Genomic DNA, 9,402 nt, shown 5'->3' on the forward strand with positions numbered 1-9,402 from the left:
GCCACAGCCTCCCGAGTAGCTGGGATTACAGGCGCCTGCCACCACGCCTGGCTAATTTTTGTATTTTTAGTAGAAACGCGGTTTCACCATGTTGGCCAGGCTGGTCTCTAAGTCCTGACCTCCAGTGATCCACCCACCTCAGCCTCCCAAACTGCTGGGATCACAGATGTGAGCCACTATGCTCTGCCCTTGGCACTGTTTAATCCATGTGTTGTTTATTTATCCTGTTTATTTTCTGTCTCCCAACAAAGGCGTAGCTCCTTCTGGGCAGGGCATTTTCTTCATGCCCTCAGGTACCGCCTACCGCCCTAGAGCAGGAAATAGTGGTCAGCTGTGAGGAACATGGTATTGCGGCCAACACAGGAACCACTGACCACAGGGCAGGCACTATTTACAAATTGTGGTAAAGGATCACACATAACAGAACTCTTTGTTTTAATCATTTTTAAGTGTACAGTTCAATGACTTTAGTTATATTCACAATATTGTGTAACCATCACCACTATTTCCAAAATCCTTTTTATCCGTCAGACAGAAACTCCCTCCCCATTAAACAGCAACTCTGCATTTCTCCGTCCCCCCAGCCTCTGGTCTACTTTCTGTCTCTATGGATTCGCCTGTTCTAATTATTTCACAGAAGTGGATTCATACAGTGCCTGTCCTTCTGTGTCAGGTTCATTTCACTTAGCGTGATGTGCTCAAAGTTCATCCATGCGTCAGGACCTCACTCCTGAACGTATTTCTCTGTGTGGATAGACTGCGCTTTGTTCATCCCCGTTCACCTTTTAGGAACACTCAGGTTGCTTCCACACTTTGACGATTATGAACAATGTGTCATTTGAGTTCCTGTTTTCAATTCTTCCCTGTCTTTTGATTAAAAAACGGATAAAAAACGGAAGCCTTTCAACACAGTTGCATCATTTTACCACCAGCAACGTGGGAGAGCTTCCCATCACTTGTTTTTTTCATGTTTGTTTTGTTTAGTTGTGTAATCATTGCCATCCTAGTGGAGGTAATATAGTATCTCACTGTTATTTTCATTTGCATTTTCCTAATGACTAACGAGATTGGGCATCTTTTCACGTGCTTGTCAGTCACTCTCATCTTTTTTTTTTTTTTTTTTAAGAAATGTCTATTCAAGTCCTTTGCTCATTTTGAAATTGGGCTGTTTGGTTTTTCGTTGTTGATTTGAAGGAGTCCTTTTTATATTCCGTATATGAATCCTTACCTGATACATGACTTGCAAATATTTTCTCCCATTCTGTGGTGATCTCTTTAGCCGCTTGATAGTGTCCTTTGATGCACAAAAGATTTTAATTTTGATGAAGTACAATTTATCTTTATTTTCTTGTTATTGCCCGTGCTTTTGGTGTTATATCTAAGAATCCAAGGTTGGCCAGGCGCGGTGGCTCACACCTGCAATCCCAGCACTTTGGGAGGCCAAGGTGGGTGGATCACTTGAGGTCAGGAGTTTGGGACCAGCCTGGCCAACATAGTAAAACCCTGTCTCTACTAAAAATACAAAAATTAGCCGGGAGTGGTGGCGCACGCCTGTAGTCCCCACTACTAGGGAGGTTGAGGCAGGAGAATCACTTGAACCCAGGAGGCAGAAGTTGCAGTGAGCCGGGATCACACCATTGCAATGCAGCCTAGGTAATGGAGCAAACTCCGTCTCCAAAAAAAAATCATCATCATCATCATCTAAGGTCATTAAGATTTGCCTACATTTTTTCCTAAGTGTTTTATAGTTTTAGTTCTTAAATGTAGGCCTTTGGTCCATTTCCAGTTGCTTTATGTGTAGGAGGAAGCCTGGCTCCACCCAGGCCCGGCTCTAAGTGTTTTAATATCACCTCCTTTGAGCTCACAACCACTTTATGGAGCAGGAACCGTCCATCCACCGACAGAGAAACTCACCTAGAGTGTGTCCAGAATCACAGAGTGACCAGTGAGTGGCAGAGCCAGGAGCTGGACCAGCCGCCCACTCAACAGGGTGCACGGGACCCCAGACCCCCAGGCTTCACCACCTCTGGAGACCAAGGCAGGAGAGAGTGAACTTGGGGAGTACCTTAGGCAGGTGGCCAGAGGCCTCGAGAGAGGAGACATTTGAGCAGAGAAGGGAGGTGGTGTGGCAGTCGTGTGAACCTGCCGTGGGTGTGTGCACCAGAGCGGTGCTGGTGAGAGAGGAGGAACTACCCAGGAGGGCACACTGGGGAGGGAAAGCCAGTTGCCTTTCCCAGCAGGCAGCAGTGTGGCCCTTGGGGCAGGGGCTGGGGCCACCGTAGCGCAGGGGATGGGGAGGCAGAGGGCCCCTGGGCCTGTAATGAGGAGGAGGCAGGACCCAGGTCCTGGTGGGCTCCCCAAGTGCAGCAGAAAAGGCCCCGGTGCTTCTGAGAGGCGACAGTGTGCTAGCAGCCCTCACTCTCAGCCCTTCCTCCACCTCCAGCCTCGGCGTCCACTCTGGCGGCGCTTGAGGAGCCCTTCAGTCCGCCCCGGCACCGTGGAAGCCCCTCTGTGGGATGGCTGAGACCGGAGCCTCCTCCCTCTGCTTGCAGGGAGGTGTGGAGGGACGGGCGCGGGCGGGAACCGGGGCTGCGCTCGAGGGCCGGTGTGAGTTCCGGCGGGCAGTGGCGCAGGCTCCGCGGGCCCCGCACACGGAGCTGCCGGCCGGTACCGCCGGCCCAGGGCAGTGAGGGGCTTAGCACCCGGGCCAGCAGCTGCGGAGGCTGCGCCGGGTCCCCCAGCAGTGCCGGCCCACCGGCGCCGCACTCAAATTCTCGCCGGGCCTTAGCTGCCTCCCTGCGGGGCAGGGCTCGGGACCTGCACCCACCATGTCTGAGCTCCTCCCCCTGCGGTGGGCTCCCCGACGGGGGCCACCCCCTGCTCCTTGGCGCCCGGTCCCCTCAACAGCCCAAGGGCTGAGGAGTGCAGGCCCGACTAGGGACTGGCGGGCAGCTCCGCCCGCAGCACTAGTGCAGGATCCACTGGGTGAAGCCAGCTGGGCTCCTGAACTAGATGGGGACTTGGAGAACGTTTATATCTAGCTGGAGGATCGTATGTGCACCAATCAGCACTCTGTATGTAGCTCAGGGTTTGTGAAAACACCAATCAGCACTCTGTATCTAGCTAACCTAGTGGGGACTTGGAGAACTTTTCCATCTAGCACTCTTGTGTCTAGCTCAAGGATTGTAAATGCACCAATCAGCACTGTGTCTAGCTCAGGGTTTGTGAATACACCAATCAGCACTCTGTATCTAGCTAACCTAGTGGGGACTTGGAGGACTAGCATTCTGTGACTCTGTGTCTGGCTCAGGGTCTGTAAATACACCAGTTGGTGCTCTGTATCTAGCTAACTCTGTATCTAGCTAGCTAACACTCTGTGACTCTGTGTCTGGCTCAAGGATTGTAAACACACCAATCAGCACTCTGTCAAAACGGACCAATCAGCTCTCTGTAAAGTGGACCAATCAGCTCTCTGTAAAGTGGACCAATCAGCAGGATGTGGGTGGGGCCAGAGAAGGGAATAGAAGCAGCCGTCCTGAGCCAGCAGTGGCCACCCGCTGGGGTCCCGTTGCACAGTGTGGGTGCTTTGTTCTTTTGCTCTTTGCAATAAATCTTGCTGCTGCTCAGTCTTTGGGTCCACGCTGCTTTTATGAGCTGTAACACTCACCGCGAAGGTCTGCAGCTTCACTCCTGAAGCCAGCGAGACCACAAACCTACCGAGAAGAATGAACAACTCCAGACGCGCTGCCTTTAAGAGCTTTAACACTCACCACGAAGGTCTGCAGCTTCACTGCTGACAGCGAGACCACCCACCAGAAGGAAGAAGCTCCGCACACATCTGAACGTCTGAAGGAACAAACTCCGGACACACCATCTTTAAGAACTGTAACACCCACCGCGAGGGTCTGCGGCTTCATTCTTGAAGTCAGACCAAGAACCCACCAATTCCGGACACACTTCCATGTACCCAGTCACCACCCTGATGGCCTTGACAGCCGGGAGAGCCCCCTGCCCTGCAGGGCAAGAGGGACTTTCTGCCCCGGGGAAGAGCTTCATATGCCCTGGAAGCAGTTCTGCCTCAGGGGCCACCTGGCTCTTTGCTCCTCCCAGGCTGCCTGTCCGCTATGTCCTTGGAAGTAAAGAGGACTGATCCTGAGGCTCCACAAAGATGGGCACCTCCTCTCATCCACCTAATGAGGCAAAAGAGGGGGTTCTGCCTCTCTGGAAAGAGAGTCCCACTCATGCCCCTCCACCAGGCCCCGCTAACAGGAGGTCCCAAAGGCAAGGCCCTGCCTCCCCAGTGAAGACCACCAGGGCCTGGGGGCCAGGGAGGGAGGGAGGCTGCCCCAGCTGGTGAAGGGACACCCCACAGCCACCAGCGGTCATGATTAATTCACACTTGAGGGACAGCTTTGGTTCTGAGCATCTTGGCTCTGAGGGAATTGGATAGAGGATAGACAGCTTGCAGGCGCCTGTTCTCCGAGGGTGGCGAGGGTTGGTGGCATGATGACCCTGATAAGACTTTACGGCCCCTGTTCTCCGGGGTGGGGCAGATCGATTGCTGCTGTCAAGGTCCTGCCGGGGCCCTTCCTGAAGAAACAGGCAGAGGCTTTCATCTCCTGACCTGTCTGGGGAAAGCACTTGAGCTAATAATTAATCAGATTATGGTTACACTGGCTTTTTTAAATCTTTTTTTAATTGTGGTAAAATTTATATAACATAAAATATGCCATTTTAACCGTTGCTAAGTGTGTATTAAGTACATTCACATTGTCCACCCATCACCACCGTCCCTCTCCGAACTTTCTCATCTGCCCAAACTGAGACTCTCTCCCCATTAAACACCCATTTCTCATCCCCTTCCCACAGCCCTGGCACCCGCTGTTCTACTTTCTCTATGAGCGGGAGGCGCTAGGGGCCTCAGGTAAGTGCTGCCACACAGCATTTGTCCTTCTGTGTCTGGCTTATTCGATGTCCTCAGGGCCGTCCATGTTGCAGCTGTGTGCAGGTTCCCTTCCTTGTGGAGGCCGTCTTACTTTTGAGACCAGTTTGAACCTTTCTCTCCTTAGCTACCAGGTTTCTTGGTAGAGCGAGTGCTCAGTGGAGCAAGCGTTTGACCAGCAGCTTCATGGGGGAGGCGCTTTCTCTCTGGGTCTGTGGGGGGAAGGGAAAGACCTTCCTTAAGGAGCACTGGACGCAAAGCACCTGCCTCGGAGGAGAGTTTGCTTTCATGGAAGATTGGGCCACAGAGAGCATTGCTGCGGAAGGAGACATCAGAAGTGGGGCCAAGTGCGCATTGCCTTTCCACCTGCAGCCTCGGAGACAGGTCCAAGGTGTACGTGTTAAGATGGCCTTGGTCCGCACGAAACCGAAACCCACAGGGGAGTCGTTATCCCAGAACAAAGCCGGGAGGTGGCCTCCCAGCTGCCAGGGTCATCTCCTCTCCCGGGCTCCTGGGCCTGGGCATCGCTCATGGACCTCCGAGCTTTGTGTCCATGTCCGACAGGACAAAGGTGGAGGGAGGCCAAGAGCCAACGTGTAGGGAGACCCCTTTCACTATCTTGTGTGTATCTATTATTTCTCGACCTGCTGATCCACTTGGAAACAAAGAGGCCCATTGCATTGCGGGCTGCTGGCCAGATCCTCAATACCAACGGCTGTGGCAGCTCCACCCACCACCTTCAGGAGCCATGGTTTCCCCAAGCCCACCCAGCAGGCTCCCTCTCCCCTAATTGCCCAGACTATGTCCCAAGGTCACCTTCTGCAAAGCTTTATGGGAAAGCACTTCGCTGATCCACAGAAAAAGGGTTCTGTTGGTAAGAAGAGGGGAAGATGGACCTTGGGTTGGCAGCAAACAGGTGCTGCCACTTCTGGTTCCATTTGGGACCCCCGAAGGCTCTGGGGGCGAATTGTCCTAGAAGGAGAGCTGGGGGTTGATGAGTTGATGAGGCGGGGGCTTTGGCGCTGTCCCCAAGAGGAGTGCACAGGAGAGAGAGGGCTAGCATCGAGGAGAGAGGTATGGGGGGTCAGAATGTTGGGGGCCCAGGGGAGAAGGATGGAGGAAGTGGACGAGAGTGTGGTACCAAAGGGTTGTCGATGAGTGACAGAAATGGAGGGGGGATTTTTGGCCACTGTCCGGAGTGTAAGACTCTGTGCAGAAAGGGTATAAGCCTAAAGAGCTTCTTTGAGGAAAACTGTGCTCTGTGATGTGGGTAGACCTTGGTGCTGCCCCTTTGCAGAAGCTGAACACAGATCACCGTTGCCTTTTCAGCTGAACTGAGGATTTCTGGAAGCAGCTGTGGCCCGTGGGTCATGAGGCTGTTTAGATTTATGTGGGTTCCATTGAGGACTCTCAGGGATTTTGGACCTAAATTTGGCAACTGTTGCACCTTGAACTATCATCCAACCATTGAGCAGAAGGACAGCATCCCTAGCCTGGGCACCACAGGGAGGCCTTGTCTCTAAATAAATAAATAAAAAGTAACAAGATGTGTTGATGCATGCCTACAGTTCTAGCTACTTGGAAGGCTGAGTGGGAAGGATCCCTTGAGCTTAGAAGTTTGAGGCTGCAGTGAGGGAAGATCGCACCACTGCACTCTAGCCTGAGCGACAGAGTAAGACCTTGTCTCAAAAAAAAGAAAAAAGATAATTCTTTGTATATTTTGGATAACAGTCCCTTATCAGATATGTGTTTTGCAAATATTTTATCCCAGTGTGTGGCTTGTCTCCTCATTCTCTTAATACTGTCTTTTCCAGGGCAGAAGTTGTACATTTTAATGAAGCCCACTTATCAACTTTTTCTTTTTTTTTTTTTTTTTTTTTTTTTTTGAGACAGAGTCTCGCTCTGTCGCCCAGGCTGGAGGTGCAGTGGCCGGATCTCAGCTCACTGCAAGCTCCGCCTCCCGGGTTCACGCCATTCTCCTGCCTCAGCCTCCGGAGTAGCTGGGACTACAGGCGCCCACCACCTCGCCCGGCTAGTTTTTTGTATTTTTTAGTAGAGACGGGGTCTCACCGTGTTAGCCAGGATGGTCTCGATCTCCTGACCTCGTGATCTGCCCGTCTCGGCCTCCCAAAGTGCTGAGATTACAGATGTGAGCCACCATACGATCAGTTTTTTGATATCTACAAAATAATTTGCTATGATTTTGATTTTTATTACATTGAATCTGTAGATCAATTTGGGAAGAACTGGCATCCTAATAATATTGAGCCTTCCCGTCCATGAACAAGGAATATGTATTTAGAGCTTTGATTTCTTTCATCAGATATTTGCAGTTTATCGTGTACACATTTTGTGAGATTTATACCTAAGTCAGGTTTTTGATGCTAATATAAATGATATTATGTTTTAATTTTCAAATTCCAACTGTTCATTGCTAGGCAAGCAAGTGACTTTTGCTTATTACCCTTGCAACCTGCAACCTTGCTATAGTCACTTATTAGTTCCAGGAATGTTTTGTTCTTTGGAATTTTCTATACAGACAATCATGTCATGTGCAAGCAAAAATAGTTCATTTCTTCCTTCCCAATTTGCATACCCTCTTCTCCTTTTCTGGTCTTATTGTGAAGGCTAAGACTTCCAGCACAATGCTGAATAGGAGTGGTGAGAGGGGGCACCCTTGTCCTGTTCCCAGTCTTAAAGAGAAAGCATCCAGCTTCTCAACATTAAGTATGATATTAGCTGTAGGTTTCTCTGTAGATGTTCTCTATCAAGTTGAGGAAGTTCCAGCTGGGCACGGTGGCTCACGCCTGTAATCTCAGCACTTTGGGAGGCTGAGGCAGGTGGATCACGAGGTCAGGAGATCGAGACCATCCTGGCTAACACGGTGAAACCCCATCTCTACTAAAAATACAAAAAATTAGCCAGGCACGGTGGTGGGCACCTATAGTCCCAGCTACTGGGGAGGCTGAGGCAGGAGAATGGCGTGAACCTGGGAGGCGGAGCTTGCAGTGAGCCGAGATTGCACCACCGCAGTCTAGCCTGGGCTACAGAGTGAAACTCTGTCTCCAAAAAAAAAAAAAAAAAAGTTGAGGAAGTTCCACTCTATTCCTGCCTTGCTAGAGTTGTTATCATAAATAGATGTTGAGTTTTGTCAAATGCTTTTTCTTTATCTATTGATATGATGATGTTTTTTCTTAAATAGCCCATTGATGTAATGGATTACATTAATTTATATTTGAGTGTGAAACCAGCCTTGAATGCCGGAGTAAATCCCACTTGGTTGTGATGTATCATTCATTTTACACATATTGGGTTCGGTTTGCTAACTTTTTGTAGAGGATTTTTATATCTACATTCCTGAGAAATATCAGTGTGTTGTTTTCCTTGCTTGTAATGTCTTTGTATAGTTTTGGTATTAAGGTATTACAACCTTCATTACAGTCGTGAGTCACCATTTGGTAAAACCAAATTTTACCCTTTGCATTAGTATACTATTAATGTCAACCCCAATTCTTAGTAAAACCTTATAGAAAAATCTATTCAATCTTAATCAGTTTAACCATAATGTAAGATTCTCATAAGCCTTTTGTAACCCCTTACAATTTTTGTTAAAGAGCGATCAGTACTCTAAGAAAAACCTGTTGTGCTTTTATTTTAATGTTTAATTTAGAGAAAAATTGAATACCCCTTTAGCTTTATCTAATATGCTTGCAGAATCTCTTTTATAATTAATTTTTTATAAACCTTCCACAACTTGTTCAAACCTTTAAGTTTTTTCTGTCTCATTTAAACAATTCTTTAACACTCTAAACTCAAGAAATCCACATTCCCATGCTGTCTTATAATCTTTTGCCAAAAGCATACTCTACTTTCCTTATGAGTAAAACTGTTTCTTTAGTAGCCTCAAACACATGTTATACTGTTAACTCTTAGCAACTTTTACTTTCGGTGAAAAATCTGCTTAGTAAGTGACTGTAATTATGTACCAGGTGTGCAGCCTAGGACATCAGAGAGAAGTGCAGATAAGGGTTATTTCCAACATAGCTAGGAGGTGTGGCTCTCCACATGTTCCCTAGGCCTTATCTAGAATCCAGTGCTCCAAAGTAGGTAAAATGAGGCCAGGCACAGTGGCTCACGCCTGTAATCCCAGCCCTTTGGGAGGCAGAGGTGGGCAGGTCACAAGGTCAGGAGTTCGAGACCAGCCTGGCCAACATGGTGAAACCCCGTCTCTACTAAAAATAGAAAAATTAGCCCAGCATGGTGGTGCATGCCTGGAATCCCAGCTACTTAGGAATCTGAGGCAGGAGAATTGCTTGAATCCAGGAGGCAGAGGTTGCAGTGAGCTCAAATCACACCACTGTACTCCAGCCTGGGCAACAGAGCAAGACTCTACTAACAACAACAACAAAAAAGTAGGTAAAATGAAGAACTTTTTTTTTTTTTTTTTTTTTTTTTTTTTT

The sequence above is a fragment of the Theropithecus gelada genome, chromosome 14 (assembly GCF_003255815.1).
Source record: "Theropithecus gelada isolate Dixy chromosome 14, Tgel_1.0, whole genome shotgun sequence".
Taxonomy (NCBI): Eukaryota; Metazoa; Chordata; class Mammalia; order Primates; family Cercopithecidae; genus Theropithecus; species Theropithecus gelada.